Source organism: Prionailurus viverrinus, chromosome B1, assembly GCF_022837055.1.
Source record: "Prionailurus viverrinus isolate Anna chromosome B1, UM_Priviv_1.0, whole genome shotgun sequence".
Taxonomy (NCBI): Eukaryota; Metazoa; Chordata; class Mammalia; order Carnivora; family Felidae; genus Prionailurus; species Prionailurus viverrinus.
This window is the reverse complement of record NC_062564.1, coordinates 177,295,594-177,314,680: the sequence shown is the minus strand read 5'-3', so window position 1 is coordinate 177,314,680 and position 19,087 is coordinate 177,295,594.

Sequence of the window (19,087 nt, the reverse complement as noted above, 5' to 3'; positions counted from 1 at the left end):
TCCCACATCAAGTTGACACATAATACTAACCATCACAGCCATGCTATGAGATTTCAGTTTCTCTGTTTATTTCTTTTCCTCAGAACTTAGAGCCATGAGTTTAATGAATTATTCTGAGTTTTCCAATGTAGTCAGGAGTCACCTCATATTATAATCCTCTACTTTTATTTTTATTCATAATATTCTATTATTACTACAATGTGGCACCTCAAGTCTCATGCTTTTTTTAGGAAATTCGATACATGCAAATAAAATTCATGCAACTATTTTAGCCCTTATCTTCCAGGATCTCATTTAATACTGTTAATGAGATCATCATTATCTTCAATTTTAATGAAATCCAATAAATTATTCCAGATCCCCATGTTTAAGATGCTGTTCCTTTGAGATCACTTCCAGTGCCCCAAACTGTCTGGGTTTAGACAGTCAAATGGAGACCAGTTAACATATTCTGAATATAAAGGATTTAGTACAAAAATTATAGACTTAACCTAAATTTGGAAGAACTGAATAGTGAAGGACAGGGATGCAGGTGCTGGAAGTTGAGGAAGCCAAATCTGAAGATCTGATCCTACAACACTGAAAAGATTATTTTCGTCGCTCAACAAAGTCTTTGAAGTCCTCAGGAATTAATGTACAACTATACAGAAAATGCGTTTTGGAGAAATGTGAATCCAAGATTCTCTTTTGCAATGCAGAAGCAACCTTGAAAGGAATAACGGTGATGCCAAGTTTATAACAAACAACCACGCGCACAAATGTGGAACATGTGGGAGGAAGTCACTAAATATGTATTAAGTTAAATTAATTTGGTCCATTACTGCAAGTACTATGATGCAACATTTGAAACTGGTTCACTTAATAAAATGTAATGGCCTGCTAATTGTTTCTGCCAAAATGTGCATAATCAAAATATCACCATGTCAATCTCTGATCATGATATATGGTATTGTCTACAAAAATTGCCTTGTTATTAGTACTGTTCTTGGAATAAAAGTCTACCTCCTGTATTTCATTCTTGGGATAATATATTTGTCAGAACATACACTCTCTGTGAAAGGGGAACCTCCTAACAAAATGTCTGATACCAAGACCCAAAGCCTCACTGTATCACTGCATGTATTATTAAAAGCCTGATAGCCACATCAAAATATCTACCTAACAAATGGCTCATTTCTTTTGAACAATTTGACAAATTCAAAAGAAATTCAGCAAAATTCCAGTGCAAGGAGTTATGTACAACCCATGAAAGTTTACTCTGACTTCCCAGTTAATATTATTGTTCCCTGACACAAACTGTCGGCAGGGAAATTGCAAACTCTAAAATAGCAGTAGGCTCTTTACATAATTTTGGTATAGTGCCTTGTGCCCTACACAATCATTTCTGATGTTAGTACCAAAGAATAGAGACAATGTCAGTGAATTTTGTTTCAGTCTGTGTGGCCTGAGGGGCTGCCCTTACCAAGAAATCCTGAGGCTAAGAAGAAGGCATAAATCATCAAGTGATGTTCAAGAGGGACAAACAGAGAGAACGGACAGTATCTGAGACACAAGTCACAGACTGGAAGCCAGAGGTCCTGGGTCATAGAAGTGCATATGTAGAAATAGAACTGAAAGACAAAGGACAGTTGAGAGTACAGAAGTTGGCTATAAAAGAGGTAGAGATGAGGGGAAAATTACTTAAGGACAAAACGTGCTGATGCCCCAGTTCAGGCAGTGGTGTTCAAGTGATTAAGCCTAGTTGGTCTTAATATTATAATCTCTCAATACCCTTTTCACAACCTATATCCATGGAAAAAAGTGAGGCCCGTGAGCAATTCTTTACAGAAGGATATAGTATGCTTTTTCTAAGTACCATTATCTCCTTTAGCAATGATTGTGTCGATTCAATTCCATGTAAGAAGATGCTTCCTTCTGGGGTACCTGGGCAGCTCAGTTGCTTTAGGTGTTCAAGTCTTTATCTCAGCTCAGGTCATGATCTCATGGTTTATGGGTTTGAGGCCCTCATTAGGCTCTGTGCTGATGGCGTGGAGCCCACTTGGGATTCTGTCTCTCCCTCTTTCTCTGTACCTCGCTTGCTTGCTCTCTCTCTATCTCTCTTTGAAAATAAATAAAATTTAAAAGAAGAAGATGCTTTCTTCTGTCCTTTTTCTTTTTTTTCTCTTTCCTTTCCTTTCCTTTCTTTCCCCCCTACTTTTTTTTAGCTTGATTTAATCAGTTCTCCTTTAGTCCATTAGTCCTGCATGTGAATGTGTTGAATAGGTTCCAGGCTTACCAGCTAGTGTCTAAGACAAAACGCATTAGTTTATGAAGTTCAAATTATTCCTCTACTCAAAATCTGTCAGTGTTTTCTCATGTTATTAGAATGCTTTCCAAAGTCCTAGACAATCTTAGCACATCATCATGGTCCTACATAAGCTTGCATTGCCCGTATCTAGAACCTAATTTTCTGCCACTGGCTGCATTCTTAAACACCAGCTACAGCACCTTGCTTCTTAGTCCTCAAATATGCCAAGCTAATTATTGGCTCAGGCCTTGGCATATAGTGCTAGCTTTGTGTGAAATTGGGGCTCTTGGAACTGACCATGTCTGACTTTATACAATCATTCAGATCTTAGCTCAAACAGACAATTTTTGTAGAGATTTTTCCTGGCCCTTGTATTTTGCCTCTTCCCAGTAATTTCCTTTAGATCAATTCCCTGTTTTATATCTCTTCTACCACTTATGTCTGAAATTGTCTCAATTATTTATCATTGATCTTCATTTCTCTATTAAATTCCAGGGATGAAGTTTATTTCTTTTGTGCTGTTTTGCTGGTGTGTAGATCAGTTCCAAGAGTAATCTGTGTTTATTAGTGTGTGTGCAGTTATTTATATACATGCTGAAAAATATAGATTTAATTACTTAAATATCTGTGTCTTAACTTTTTGCATAAACCTGCAGGCCCACTGGAGACTTTACCATTTGCCCAAATCTCTATCAGATTCTGGGGGCCCCCCAAAGAAAACATACCATCTAACCAAACACAGTGTGCTTGCATTTTAAATACAACAAGGAAATATCCAGTAGCTAGATACATTTTCCAGTTGTACTATAGATATGGGCCTTTTTTTTTAAGTTTTTATAATGTTGCTTTTTTTGTTGTTTTTTAGTTTTTGTTTGTTTGTTTGTTTTTTGACAGTGAGAAAGACAGAGCTTGAGCAGGGGAGGGACGCAGAGAGATGGAAACACAGAATCTGAAGCAGGGTCCAGGCTTTGAGCTGTCAGCACTTAACTGACTGTACTTAAACCAGTGGCTTAACCGACTGAACCACCCAGGAGCCCCAGATATGGGCCTTTTTGATATAGAACTCTTGAAGCTGCTAGAAGCTGCAGATGTTCAAATTGCTTAGCAAATTTTTATTCTGTGTATTTACCTTGGTAAATGCTTCCCATTTCCCAGATCTGGCCCTCAGGCCTTTGTTGACTCAGCCAGGTGCCTGACCCATGACCACTGCTATTTCTCTCCCAGAGACCACTTGTCACTTTTTTGAAATACACCCTTTGATTTCTATAGGATAATGTCCCTTCTATAGGATAGTGTCCCTTAGACCCGATTGTGGGCATAGAACTGCTTATTAATTGCCTGTAATGATAGTGGCTTCACATTTAACAGTATTGTAAGCAAAGCCAGGAGTGACCCAAGGGAAACACGAACACACAGAGGTAAATTTACAAATGCTATTAGATGGAGTTTCTCTAACAGCCTGTGGCCCCAGAGACCCAGAGATCACCACTTGTGCTGTAATCCAAAGGCTGTCACTGTCGGCCTAGGAAGATGCCTCCCTAACCATTCCCAAGACAACATCCAGTTTATGTTCTCATGAAACAAGTGTCTTTGAACATGCCTAGGAAACATTGTGGATCAAACTGTGTGTGTGTGTGTGTGTGTGTGTGTGTGTGTGTGTTGTGTGTTGTGTGTTGTGTGTGTGTGTGTTTAATAGTTTTGCTGAGGTATAGTTGACATCTAATAAACAATTCATTTAAAGCGTAAGGTTTGATGAGTTTTGGCATATCTAGACTCCCAGGAAAGCATCAGCAAAATTGAGATTTCTAGTACAGTGAAACCTTGGATTGGGAGTAACTTATTCTGCGAGTGTTCTGCAAGACGAGCAAGCATTTTTTTTTCAACGTTTATTTATTTTTGGGACAGAGAGAGACAGAGCATGAATGGGGGAGGGGCAGAGAGAGAGGGAGACACAGAATCGGAAACAGGCTCCAGGCTCTGAGCCATCAGCCCAGAGCCTGATGCGGGGCTCAAACTCCCGGACCGCGAGATCGTGACCTGGCTGAAGTCGGACGCTTAACCGACTGCGCCACCCAGGCGCCCCGCAAACATTTCTAATAAATTTTGATAAGTGAGTGATGTCTTAAAATATGAGTAGTACATGACACCGAATGTCACATGATTGCAACTGAGACAATGGTTCTCTCCCTCTCTCTCTGGGGGATTGTTGGTTACCGTCTCCCATGCTCAGATGCTCAGTCTCAGGCAAACTGGTGTTTGCAACAATCAGTGATTTTTCAGAACTTTACAAGGTGCCCACAATAGGCACTAGTGTATCTTTTGTCACTTCAAAGCACCTGGGGACAGTCCTTTGCTTTTCCATACAAGAGTAAGCTTAGGAATGCTTTGCTTCATTCTAGGTCCGGCTGCCTGCACATAGAGACCCTTTCCTCCTGCTTTCCTATTGCCTAGTACATTAAATACAGTATATGACAAGAATTTGTTAATATTGTAGTGTAGTCAACATCCTTGCGAGTGTAGGCAATGTCCCCCATGCAGAAAAAGATTCCACTGAGCCAATATCTAGATAGCAGTGATTCTGTTTGTGATAGTGAAAGTCATGCTACATAATAACTCTCCTCTCTCTTCTCTCCTTCACACCAGCCATGATGGTTTTCAGAGGTAAGTGCAGGTTAATTTGTTTATTTTTCTTTGTATTTTGTATTTTCTTTATTGTTTTGTATTATATTAGAGTATTGTAATCCTTTTTATATGAACATTTTTGGGTTGTGGAATGAATCATCTGACTTTCCATTATTTCTTATGGGAAAATTTGCTTTGATATACAAGTGCTTTGGATTACAAGCATGTTTCTGGAATGAATTATGCTCACAAACCAAGGTTTTACTTTATATTCTTATCGTAAACGTTTCTGCTGAAATGCCTCTTCTCCGAGATATATTCCTTGACCACCCTGTTAGAGTAAAAGTACCTGCCTCTCCTCAAGCACCGTCTCCCCCTTAACATCAATTTTATTTAGAGATCTCACCACTCTCTTAAAATAATGTGTGTGTATATATATATATATATATGTGTATATATATAATAAACTTATACTATCATATATTATATATGATGATATATGATATGATAATATACTATATATAATATATGATAATATATGTTTATTATATATACCTATGATACATGTACTTATATATGCATGTATGCATGTATATGCATGTATACATGTATATATGTTTCGTTATCTATTCTCTTTGCTTTTACTAGAATGTAATTCCAGGGACAAGGATGTTACTTAGAAGAATGTCTCACACATATGAGCTTACTAAATATTTGTTAGACTCTGAATGTCCTTCCAAGAATCACGAGGTTTTAACTTATTTTCAAATTGTCTCTTAGTGAAGTCTACAGTGTCTTATCCATGATCTTATTTTTCATTCCAGAGCTTTTGAGAGTGATAAATAATTTCACTGCTAGAATGTAAACCTCATGAAGGTGGAAATAATTTTCTTTTTCTTTTCCCTGCATTCCAAGCTCTTATTATTTTACCTATGTGCTTAGCTGAATTTACCATTCAAAGAACCATTTTTAGAATTATCTCGTCTCCCTGTGTAATGCCCATTTCTGGGCAGCAAATTGGCTTTAGTTTATGATAGTCAACAAGGTAAAGGGACTGGGGGTAGCTTCTAGCTATCGGTTAATGAAAAATGGAGGTTCTGCATCCCACAACCTCAAGAAAATAAATTCTGCTAATTCCCACATGGGCCTGGAAGAAGGTCCAATGGCAGGTGAGCCCTAAGATGAGACTGCAGTTTCAAGCCAACACCTTGATTGCAGCCTCCAGAGAGATGGAAGTGGAGAAACCAGTTAAATCCTGCCCAGATTCATGGGCCACAGAGACCGTGAGATAATAACTATGTGGGTTTTTAATCTACTAATGATGTCAATTTTTGGGCATAACTATGCATAAATAAATTTGTATAGTAACAAATGCAGTGGGAGGAAGTAATTTTAAGAGTAAAGATTCTGGTGTCATGCACATAAGTGGGTAGAAGATTCCCTAAATATGTGTTAATATGACTTACTCCACCTGGGTATGTTGCCTAGCCTTAATACCAGGATCCCATCCAGGATACACATTGCATATAGTTGCCATGTGTCTTCAAACTTTTACTGGCTATGCCAGTTTCTCGGGCTTTCTTTGTTTTTGGTGAGCTTAATAATTTTGAATATTACCCATCAGGTACTCTGTCGAATGTTTCTCTGTTGGAATTTGAAGTTTTCTCATGGTTAGACAGGGAAGAAGAGTACAGATCTAAAGTACCAATTTCATCACAATATTTCAAGGGTAGATAGCATCAATACTGTTGATTTTGACTTTACCCAAATGACTGAGATAGTTTGTCAGGTTTCCCCACTGTAAAGTTATTCTTTTTATTTCCTTTCCAGACTGTAGTCTTTGGAAGAAATACACTACGTGGAGCCACACTTACGGGGTGGTGAGTTATGTTCCTCTTCCTTGAGGGTGAGATGTCTACATAAATTATTTGGAATTCTTCTGTATGGCAGATTTGTCTCTTTTCCCATGTTATTGATTTGGTCAAGCATTTATTTATAGCAGTATGAACTCATGGATATTTATTTTATACTTTAGGTTATAGTCCAATATTTTGTCATCCAAACTGTTCCAGCTCCAGCTATTCGGAGCTCTTTCAGTTGGCTCCTATGTCCCTTTGACATAGAATTTAAAAAAGAGAAGTTCCTGGGTAGCTCAGTTGGTTGTGTCCAACTTTGGCTCAGGTCATGATCTCACGGTTTGTGAGTTCAAGCTCTGCATTGGGCTCTGTGGTGAGCCCAATATAATATATATACATTACATATATATATATACTTTCTTACATTACTTACTTTCTTACATTACTTACTTTCTTACATTACAAGATATTCCAGGCTCAATTTATATAGTTCCTGCCTCAGAATTAGATATTTCTCAAAAGACCCCTGTTCTTTTTATTGGGGAGCAGTAGCAGAAATGAAGATCTATGTCCTAGGTGTGCTTATTTCTACTGGAGTGTCATTTCTTCCAGGTTCTTTGAGCCGACAGAGTGAGGAAACGTAAGTGTATGTGAACTCATGTATATACATACATATGTCTATAAATATTTCTCTATATATCCAACCACATCTATATTATACTGACCTGACTGTACCGATATCTCCAACTCTAATCCATAAGAATTATCCTAGCCTTTTTGATTGCTTGTCTGTAAGTTTCCACTCTAACAATTATAAACCTGGTTCCTGCCATCCACCATCCATTTTCTTAGTTGTTTAATTCCAGTATATATGTGTAGCTACATTAAGAATTGCTGATGGGGCGCCTGGGTAGCTCATTTAGTTAAGCGTACAACTTTGGCTCAGGTCATGATCTCGTGGTTCGGGGGGTTGCAGCCTGAGTCAAGCTCTGTGTTGACAGCTCAGAACCTGGAATCTGTTTTGGATTCTGTGTCTCCCTCTCTCTGTCTGCCCCTCCCCTCCTCATTCTTTCTCTCTCTCTCTCAAAAATAAATAAATATTAACAAAAAACCCAATATTGCTCACCCATATTTCCATGGAAATCAACTTTATCAACTGGAGTGTATTTCTAGTCACAGTTTTATTTTGGCTTTTTATTTTTTTTTTCTGTTTCTCTTAAGATTCTGCTAATTTCCAAATTGCATGGTTTAGTACCTTTCTGCCCACCATCCTCCAAGTAGCTATTTCACATAATCGTTAGCTTCTTTTGTCATCGTCTGTATTTTATTTTTATTTTTAAAAATTTTTTTAACCTTTATTGATTTTTGAGACAGAGAGAGAGAGCATGAACAGGGTAGGTTCAGCGAGAGATGGAGACACAGAATCTGAAACAGGTTCCAGGCTCTGAGCTGTCAGCACAGAGCCCAACGTGGGGCTCGAACTCACGGACTGTGAGATCATGACCTGAGTCGAAGTCGGATGCTCAACTGACTGAGCCACCCAGGTGGCCCATGTCATTGTCTGTATTTTATACTGGAATCTACCAGTCTCCTGAGTGACATTCTCTAATTTGCGTACAGTAAAGTCCACTATTTATTTTGTAAATTTTTATGGGTTTTGACAGATGCATTGTCATGTATCTGCCATTACAGTAGCATATAGAATAGTTTCACTATCCAAAAAAAATTCTCTGTGTTCCACCATTTTAATCCTTCCTCCTCCTTCTGACCCCCTGGCACTCAACTGACCTTTTATAGTTGTGTTTTCCCCAGCATACCCTATTCATGAAAAACTATAACATGCAGACCTTTCTTCTTTGTATTTCATGGCCTGACATCTTGTTTTGTTATCTTTTTTAAATTTTTATTTAAATTCTAGTTATTTAACATAAAGTGTAATATTAGTTTCAGGTGTCCAATATAGTGAATCAACACTTCCATACAATACCTGGTTCTCATCACAACAAGAGCACTCCTTAATTCCCAGCATCTATTTTTTTATATCATAAAATAGTAATCCTTTTTAAGGAAGTACACTATTTACAGATTTAAGATCAACTTGTTTAAGGGTTTTTTTGTGTGTGTGCAATTATGAATAAAGCTGATATAAATTTTGCATGAAGGTTTTGTGTGGAAATAAATTTTCAAATCAGTTAGATAAATAAATATTTAGGAGGTTGCGGCAAGATGGCGGCTTAGGAGGACGCTGGGCTCACCGCACGTCCTGCTGATCACTTAGATTCCATCTACACCTGCCTAAATAACCCAGAAAACCGCCAGAGGATTAGCAGAACAGAGTCGCCGGAGCCAAACGCAGACGAGAGGCCCACGGAAGAGGGTAGGAAGGGCGGCGAGGCGGTGCGCGCTCCACGGACTGGCGGGAGGGAGCCGGGGCGGAGGGGCGGCTCGCCGGCCAAGCAGAGCCCCCGAGTCGGGCTTGCAAAAGCGGAGGGGCCGGGCGGACTGTGTTCCGACAGCAAGCGCGACTTAGCGTCTGGGAGGTCAGAAATTAACAGCTCTGCTCGGAAAGCGGGAAGGCTGGAGGACAAAGGGAGGGAGAGCTGCTGAGCCCCCTGACAACAGAGCTCAGTTTGGTGGGGAACAAAGGCGCTCGCCAGCGCCATTTCCCCCGCCCATCCCCCAGCCGAAATCCCAAAGGGAACCGGTTCCTGCCAGGGAACTTGCTCGCTCCGCGCAAACACCCAACTCTGCGCTTCTGCGGAACCAAAACTCCGGCAGCGGATCTGACTCCCTCCCGCTGCCACAGGGCCCCTCCTGAAGTGGATCACCTAAGGAGAAGCGATCTAAGCCTGCCCCTCCTGCCCCCGAGCACCTTGCCTACCCACCCCAGCTAATACGCCAGATCCCCAGCATCACAAGCCTGGCAGGGTGCAAGTAGCCCAGACGAGCCACACCACCCCACAGTGAATCCCGCCCCTAGGAGAGGGGAAGAGAAGGCACACACCAGTCTGACTGTGGCCCCAGCGGTGGGCTGGGGGCAGACATCAGGTCTGACTGCGGCCCCGCCCACCAACTCCAGGTATACACCACAGCACAGGGGAAGTGCCCTGCAGGTCCTCACCACGCCAGGGACTATCCAAAATGACCAAGCGGAAGAACTCCCCTCAGAAGAATCTCCAGGAAATAACAACAGCTAATGAGCTGATCAAAAAGGATTTAAATAATATAACAGAGAGTGAATTTAGAATAATAGTCATAAAATTAATCGCTGGGCTTGAAAACAGTATACAGGACAGCAGAGAATCTCTTGCTACAGAGATCAAGGGACTAAGGAACAGTCACGAGGAGCTGAAAAACGCTTTAAACGAAATGCATAACAAAATGGAAACCACCACAGCTCGGCTTGAAGAGGCAGAGGAGAGAATAGGTGAACTAGAAGATAAAGTTATGGAAAAAGAGGAAGCTGAGAAAAAGAGAGATAAAAAAATCCAGGAGTATGAGGGGAAAATTAGAGAATTAAGTGATACACTAAAAAGAAATAATATACGCATAATTGGTATCCCAGAGGAGGAAGAGAGAGGGAAAGGTGCTGAAGGGGTACTTGAAGAAATCATAGCTGAGAACTTCCCTGAACTGGGGAAGGAAAAAGGCATTGAAATCCAAGAGGCACAGAGAACTCCCTTCAGACGTAACTTGAATCGATCTTCTGCACGACATATCATAGTGAAAATGGCAAAATACAAGGATAAAGAGAAAATTCTGAAAGCAGCAAGGGGTAAACGTGCCCTCACATATAAAGGGAGACCTATAAGACTCGTGACTGATCTCTCTTTTGAAACTTGGCAGGCCAGAAAGAATTGGCACGAGATTTTCAGGGTGCTAGACAGAAAAAATATGCAGCCGAGAATCCTTTATCCAGCAAGTCTGTCATTTAGAATAGAAGGAGAGATAAAGGTCTTCCCAAACAAACAAAAACTGAAGGAATTTGTCACCACTAAACCAGCCCTACAAGAGATCCTAAGGGGGACCCTGTGAGACAAAGTCCCAGAGACATCACTATAAGCATAAAACGTACAGACATCACAATGACTCTAAACCCGTATCTTTCTATAATAACACTGAATGTAAATGGATTAAATGCGCCAACCAAAAGACATAGGGTATCAGAATGGATAAAAAAACAAGACCCATCTATTTGCTGTCTACAAGAGACTCATTTTAGACCTGAGGACACCTTTAGATTGAGAGTGAGGGGATGGAGAACTATTTATCATGCGACTGGAAGCCAAAAGAAAGCTGGAGTAGCCATACTTATATCAGACAAACTAGACTTTAAATTAAAGGCTGTAACAAGAGATGAAGAAGGACATTATATAATAGTTACAGGGTCTATCCATCAGGAAGAGCTAACAATTATCAATGTCTATGCACCGAATACCGGAGCCCCCAAATATATAAAACAATTACTCATAAACATAAGCAACCTTATTGATAAGAATGTGGTAATTGCAGGGGACTTTAATACACCACTTACAGAAATGGATAGATCAACTAGACACACGGTCAATAAAGAAACAAGGGCCCTGAATGAGACATTGGATGAGATGGACTTGACAGATATATTTAGAACTCTGCATCCCAAAGCAACAGAATATACTTTCTTCTCGAGTGCACATGGAACATTCTCCAAGATAGATCATATACTGGGTCACAAAACAGCCCTTCATAAGTTTACAAGAATTGAAATTATACCATGCTTACTTTCAGACCACAATGCCATGAAGCTTGAAATCAACCACAGGAAAAAGTCTGGAAAACCTCCAAAAGCATGGAGGTTAAAGAACACCCTACTAGCGAATGAGTGGGTCAACCAGGCAATTAGAGAAGAAATTAAAAAATATATGGAAACAAACGAAAATGAAAATACAACAATCCAAACGCTTTGGGACGCAGCAAAGGCAGTCCTGAGAGGAAGATACATTGCAATCCAGGCCTATCTCAAGAAACAAGAAAAATCCCAAATACAAAATCTAACAGCACACCTAAAGGAACTAGAAGCAGAACAGCAAAGGCAGCCTAAGCCCAGCAGAAGAAGAGAAATAATAAAGATCAGAGCAGAAATAAACAATATAGAAACTAAAAAAACTGTAGAGCAGATCAACGAAACCAAGAGTTGGTTTTTTGAAAAAATAAACAAAATTGACAAACCTCTAGCCAGGCTTCTCAAAAAGAAAAGGGAGATGACCCAAATAGATAAAATCATGAATGAAAATGGAACTATTACAACCAATCCCTCAGAGATACAAACAATTATCAGGGAATACTATGAAAACTTATATGCCAACAAATTGGACAACCTGGAAGAAATGGACGAATTCCTGAACACCCACACGCTTCCAAAACTCAATCAGGAGGAAATAGAAAGCTTGAACAGACCCATAACCAGCGAAGAAATTGAATCGGTTATCAAAAATCTCCCAACAAATAAGAGTCCAGGACCAGATGGCTTCCCAGGGGAGTTCTACCAGACGTTTAAAGCAGAGATAATACCTATCCTTCTCAAGCTATTCCAAGAAATAGAAAGGGAAGGAAAACTTCCAGACTCATTCTATGAAGCCAGTATTACTTTGATTCCTAAACCAGACAGAGACCCAGTAAAAAAAGACAACTACAGGCCAATATCCCTGATGAATATGGATGCAAAAATTCTCAATAAGATACTAGCAAATCGAATTCAACGGCATATAAAAAGAATTATTCACCATGATCAAGTGGGATTCATTCCTGGGATGCAGGGCTGGTTCAACATTCGCAAATCAATCAACGTGATACATCACATTAACAAAAAAAGAGAGAAGAACCATATGATCCTGTCAATCGATGCAGAAAAGGCCTTCGACAAAATCCAGCACCCTTTCTTAATAAAAACCCTTGAGAAAGTCGGGATAGAAGGAACATACTTAAAGATCATAAAAGCCATTTATGAAAAGCCCACAGCTAACATCATCCTCAACGGGGAAAAACTGAAAGCTTTTTCCCTGAGATCAGGAACACGACAAGGATGCCCACTCTCACCGCTGCTGTTTAACATAGTGCTGGAAGTTCTAGCATCAGCAATCAGACAACAAAAGGAAATCAAAGGCATCAAAATTGGCAAAGATGAAGTCAAGCTTTCGCTTTTTGCAGATGACATGATATTATACATGGAAAATCCGATAGACTCCACCAAAAGTCTGCTAGAACTGATACAGGAATTCAGCAAAGTTGCAGGATACAAAATCAATGTACAGAAATCAGTTGCATTCTTATACACTAACAATGAAGCAACAGAAAGACAAATAAAGAAACTGATCCCATTCACAATTGCACCAAGAAGCATAAAATACCTAGGAATAAATCTAACCAAAGATGTAAAGGATCTGTATGCTGAAAACTATAGAAAGCTTCTGAAGGAAATTGAAGAAGATTTAAAGAAATGGAAAGACATTCCCTGCTCATGGATTGGAAAAATAAATATTGTCAAAATGTCAATACTACCCAAAGCTATCTACACATTCAATGCAATCCCAATCAAAATTGCACCAGCATTCTTCTCGAAACTAGAACAAGCAATCCTAAAATTCATATGGAACCACAAAAGGCCCCGAATAGCCAAAGGAATTTTGAAGAAGAAGACCAAAGCAGGAGGCATCACAATCCCAGACTTTAGCCTCTACTACAAAGCTGTCATCATCAAGACAGCATGGTATTGGCACCAAAACAGACACATAGACCAATGGAATAGAATAGAAACCCCAGAACTAGACCCACAAACGTATGGCCAACTCATCTTTGACAAAGCAGGAAAGAACATCCAATGGAAAAAAGACAGCCTCTTTAACAAATGGTGCTGGGAGAACTGGACAGCAACATGCAGAAGGTTGAAACTAGACCACTTTCTCACACCATTCACAAAAATAAACTCAAAATGGATAAAGGACCTAAATGTGAGACAGGAAACCATCAAAACCTTAGAGGAGAAAGCAGGAAAAGACCTCTCTGACCTCAGCCGTAGCAATCTCTTACTCGACACATCCCCAAAGGCAAGGGAATTAAAAGCAAAAGTGAATTACTGGGACCTTATGAAGATAAAAAGCTTCTGCACAGCAAAGGAAACAACCAACAAAACTAAAAGGCAACCAACGGAATGGGAAAAGATATTTGCAAATGACATATCGGACAAAGGGCTAGTGTCCAAAATCTATAAAGAGCTCACCAAACTCCACACCCGAAAAACAAATAACCCAGTGAAGAAATGGGCAGAAAACATGAATAGACACTTCTCTAAAGAAGACATCCGGATGGCCAACAGACACATGAAAAGATGTTCAGCGTCGCTCCTTATCAGGGAAATACAAATCAAAACCACACTCAGGTATCACCTCACGCCAGTCAGAGTGGCCAAAATGAACAAATCCGGAGACTATAGATGCTGGAGAGGATGTGGAGAAACGGGAACCCTCTTGCACTGTTGGTGGGAATGCAAATTGGTGCAGCCGCTCTGGAAAGCAGTGTGGAGGTTCCTCAGAAAATTAAAAATAGACCTACCCTATGACCCAGCAATAGCACTGCTAGGAATTTATCCAAGGGATACAGGAGCACTGATGCATAGGGCCACTTGTACCCCAATGTTCATAGCAGCACTCTCAACAATAGCCAAATTATGGAAAGAGCCTAAATGTCCATCAACTGATGAATGGATAAAGAAATTGTGGTTTATATACACAATGGAATATTACATGGCAATGAGAAAAAATGAAATATGGCCTTTTGTAGCAACGTGGATGGAACTGGAGAGTGTGATGCTAAGTGAAATAAGCCATACAGAGAAAGACAGATACCATATGGTCTCACTCTTATGTGGATCCTGAGAAACTTAACAGGAACCCATGGGGGAGGGGAAGGAAAAAAAAAAAAAAAAAAAAAAAAGAGGTTAGAAAGGGAGAGAGCCAAAGCATAAGAGACTGTTAAAAACTGAGAACAAACTGAGGGTTGATGGGGGGTGGGAGGGAGGAGAGGGTGGGTGATGGGTATTGAGGAGGGCACCTTTTGGGATGAGCACTGGGTGTTGTATGGAAACCAATTTGTCAATAAATTTCAGAAAAAAAAAAAAATAATAAAATCAGTTTTCACCTAAAAAAAAAAAAAATAAATAAAATAAATTTAAAAAAAAAAAAATAAATATTTAAGAGCCCAATAGCTTGATCGTATTGCAAGATTATGTTCAGTTGTATAAGAAACTGACAAATCTTCAAAAATGCTGTACCATTTTGCATTTGTACCAGCAACGAATACGATTTTCAGTTGTTCTGTCTCTTCATCCGTATTTAGTGTTGGTATTGTCAGCTTTTTGGATCTTAGCCATTCCAATAATGATGTAGCGATATCTAAATTTTGTTTTACTTCACAATTCTCTATGACTAATGATGCTAAGCGTCTTTTTATGTGTTTATTTGCCATCTGTTTATCTTCTTTGGTGAAATGTCTGCTCAGATCTGTTACTTATTTTTTAATTGAAGTTTAACTGGGTTATGTGTTTTCTTTTGGGTGAGAATTAAGTACTCTTGGAATATTTTGGGTATACTCCTTTATCAGATGTATGTTTTGCAAATATATTATCCGTGCCTGTGACTTGTGTTTGTTTTTTTTTTATTTTCTTTTTAATTTTTTTTTCAACGTTTATTTATTTTTGGGACAGAGAGAGACAGAGCATGAACGGGGGAGGGGCAGAGAGAGAGGGAGACACAGAATCGGAAACAGGCTCCAGGCTCTGAGCCATCAGCCCAGAGCCTGACGCGGGGCTCGAACTCACGGACCGTGAGATCGTGACCTAGCTGAAGTCGGATGCCCAACCGACTGCGCCACCCAGGCGCCCCGTGTTTGTTTTTTTTTAACATTTGCTTTTGCAGAGCAAAAGTTTTTAATTTTAATAAAGTCCAACTTATAAATATTTTATTTCATATATCAAGTTTTTGATGTTTTATTTCAAAACACATCATAAACCCAAGGTTACATAGATAATTAATGTTTCTACTAGAAGTATTTTTTTAAATTTTTTTTTAACGTTTATTTATTTTTGAGACAGAGAGAGACAGAGCATGAACAGGGGAGGGTCAGAGAGAGAGGGAGACACAGAATCTGAAACAGGCTCCAGGCTCTGAGCTGTCAGCACAGAGCCAATGCGGGGCTCGAACTCACAGACCGTGAGATCATGACCTGAGCCGAAGTCGGACGCTTAACCGACCGAGCCACCCAGGTGCCCCTAGAAGTACTTTTTTAATGTAACATTTGAGTCTATGATCCATTCGAGTTAATTTTTGTGAGAGATGTAAAGTCTTTAAGTCTGTGTCTAGATTCTTTTATTGAGAAACGTGGACATCCAATTTTTCCAGCCCCATATGTTTAAAAGACTATTATTTCTATGTTGGATTGTCTTTAGTTCTAGTCAAAGGTCAGTTGACTATATTGTGTGGCTATCTTTCCAGCCTCTGTATTATGTTTGATTTATATATGCATATATATATATATATATATATATATGTGTGTGTGTGTGTGTGTGTGTGTGTATACACACACATATACATATACATTTACATATATATACATATATATATATTTTTTTTTTCTTTTTGGTCAATACCATGAAGTCTTACAGCTTTATAGTAAGCCTTAAAATTTGAGCAGTATGTATCTACCAGCTTTGTTCAATTTATTTTATACTTTTTTAAAAAAAAGTTAAAAAAATAAAATAAAATAAAAAGTTTTAATGTTTTTTATTTATTTTAAAGACAGAGAGAGACAGAGCATGAGTGGGCATGGGGCAGAGAGAGAGGGAGACACAGAATCTGAAGCAGGCTCCAGGCTCTGAGCTGTCAGCACAGAGCTGGACGCAGGGCTCGAACTCACAAACTGTGAGATCATGACCTGAGCCTGAAGTTGGACACTTAACCAACTGAGCCACCCAGGTGCCCCTTTTATACTTTTTTGACTACTTTAGGCTATCTTTCTATACAAATGTTAGAATCAACTTGATGATTGATACAAATTATATTGCTTGCATTTGATTAGGATTAGGTTTGAATCTGTAGATAAATTAGGAAGAAATTACATGTTAACAATATTGGCTCTTTTTTTAAGTTTATTTATTTTTTTTGAGAGAGTGCGTGTATGCAAGTGGGGGAGGGGCAGAGAGAGAGCTAGAGACAGAGAATCCCAAGCAGGCTATGCACTCAGTGCTGAGCAAAGGCTCAAACTCAAAAACCCTGGGATCATGACTTGAGCCAAATCAAGAATTTTGAGTCTTAACTGACTTAATCATAATAAAATTATTATTTTATAAAATATGTCCTTAAGTATTTCATCTTTTGGTGTTATTATAAATGGCATATAATATATGCCATATAACATGTAGCTGTTAAAAACGGCTTTTTATCTCAAATTACAAATTTCATTGCTAGTATATAAGAAAACCACTGACTTTTGCATTTTTCCATTCTTTGATCATTTATTAGAGCTGGGAACTTTTTGTAGATTTTTTGGGATTTTCTACACAGTTTGTTGAGAATTTTATTGTAATGGTTATGATTTTTTACAAGTTGTTTTTCTTCATCTATTTGAAATCTTGTAATTTTTGTCTTTTATTCTATGACATTGTACATTGTATTACTTTTTTTCACTATTAAATCATCTTTGTATTCTTGGTATAATTCCCACTTAGTTTGTATAGGATACTTTGTATATATTTCCAGATCCAATTTGCTAATATTTTGTTAATGATATTGCATCTGTGAATGAGGAATATTGATGTCATCTTACCTAAATTGTCTGATTTGTTGATATAAAGATGTCCACAATATTTTCTTAAACTCATTTTCATTTCTGAAGGATCTCTGGTCATGTTTCCTCTCTCATTTCTGATTTTGGTGATTTGTGTCTTCTATATTTTTTCCTAATCAGAAGTTTGTAACTAATATTTATCTTCAAAAAGAACATATTATTGTTTTCATTTTCTTTTTCTATTGAGTTTTCTGTTTTCTATTTCATTGATTTCCACTCTGATGTTTATGATTTTCCTTCTTCTGATCACTTAGTGTCCCAATTTCTCATCTATGTCATTGGTCTTAAGGCAGAAGCTGAGGTCATTGGCTTAAGATCTTTCTTCTTTTCTAATATAAGAATTTGTGTTATAAATTTTCTACTAAGAAACTGCATACCACAAATTTGATATGGTGTATTTTCATTGTCGTGTAATACAAAATGCTTTTTTAACTCCTCTGACTTAAATACTGATGCATCACTTATTTAAAAGTCCATTTAAACTTAAAATATTTGGAGGTTTCTCATGATTTCCAATTTAATTCTATTATATATATTTTATGTCCTATATATTTTGGCAAAATTGCCATGTGGTTTTCTATTGTACTGTTGCTAGACGAATTACATAAATTACATAAAAGATGACAATATTGTTTAAGTCTTTTATATGCCTATATTTTTCTAAGAGTTAAGATCTTTGACTATAATTGTGGAATTGTCTTTTGATAGATCTTGAAGACCTTGTGCTCTGTATCCTCTGTGAATCTGCACTTGAGTGCATAAATATGATTGGTTAATTGACTCCCTTATCATTATGAAACTCTCTTCAACCTGGCATTTTTTGCTCTGAAATGTTATTTTTTGATATCAATAATAACTTTCTATTTTTCTTGGGATTAACGGAAGTATAGCATATCATTTTCCATCTTTTACTCTTGACCTATTTTGTCTGTATATTTAAAGTGAGTTTCGTGTAGGCCACCTATAGATGGATTTTGTTTTTGAATCCAATCTGATCATCTCAACCCCTTAATTTAGTTGTTAAGGACCTATACATCTGAAGTGAATATTATTACTTCTAATTTATTTATTATTTTTATTTTTATTTTTTTTAGAGAGAGAGGGGCAATCGGAAGAGAGGGACAGAGGGAAAGAGAGGGAGGTAGTACCCCAAGCGGGCTCCAAGCTCAGCACGGAGTCTGACATGGGGCTTAATCCCGTGTCCCTGGGATCATAACCGGAGTTGAACTCTTCCACGACCCTGGGATCATGACCCTGAGCTGAAATCAAGAGTTGGATGCTCCACTGACTGAGCCACTCAGGAGCCCCCAAAGAGAATATTATTATTCATAATTTGATTCAAAACTTTGTAAGTTTGGTTTTGATTTATCATAACTCTTCTTTGATCTAGTTCTTTTTTTTTCTGTATTCTTTTGGATCAATTGAGTGATTTTTATTTTCCATTTTA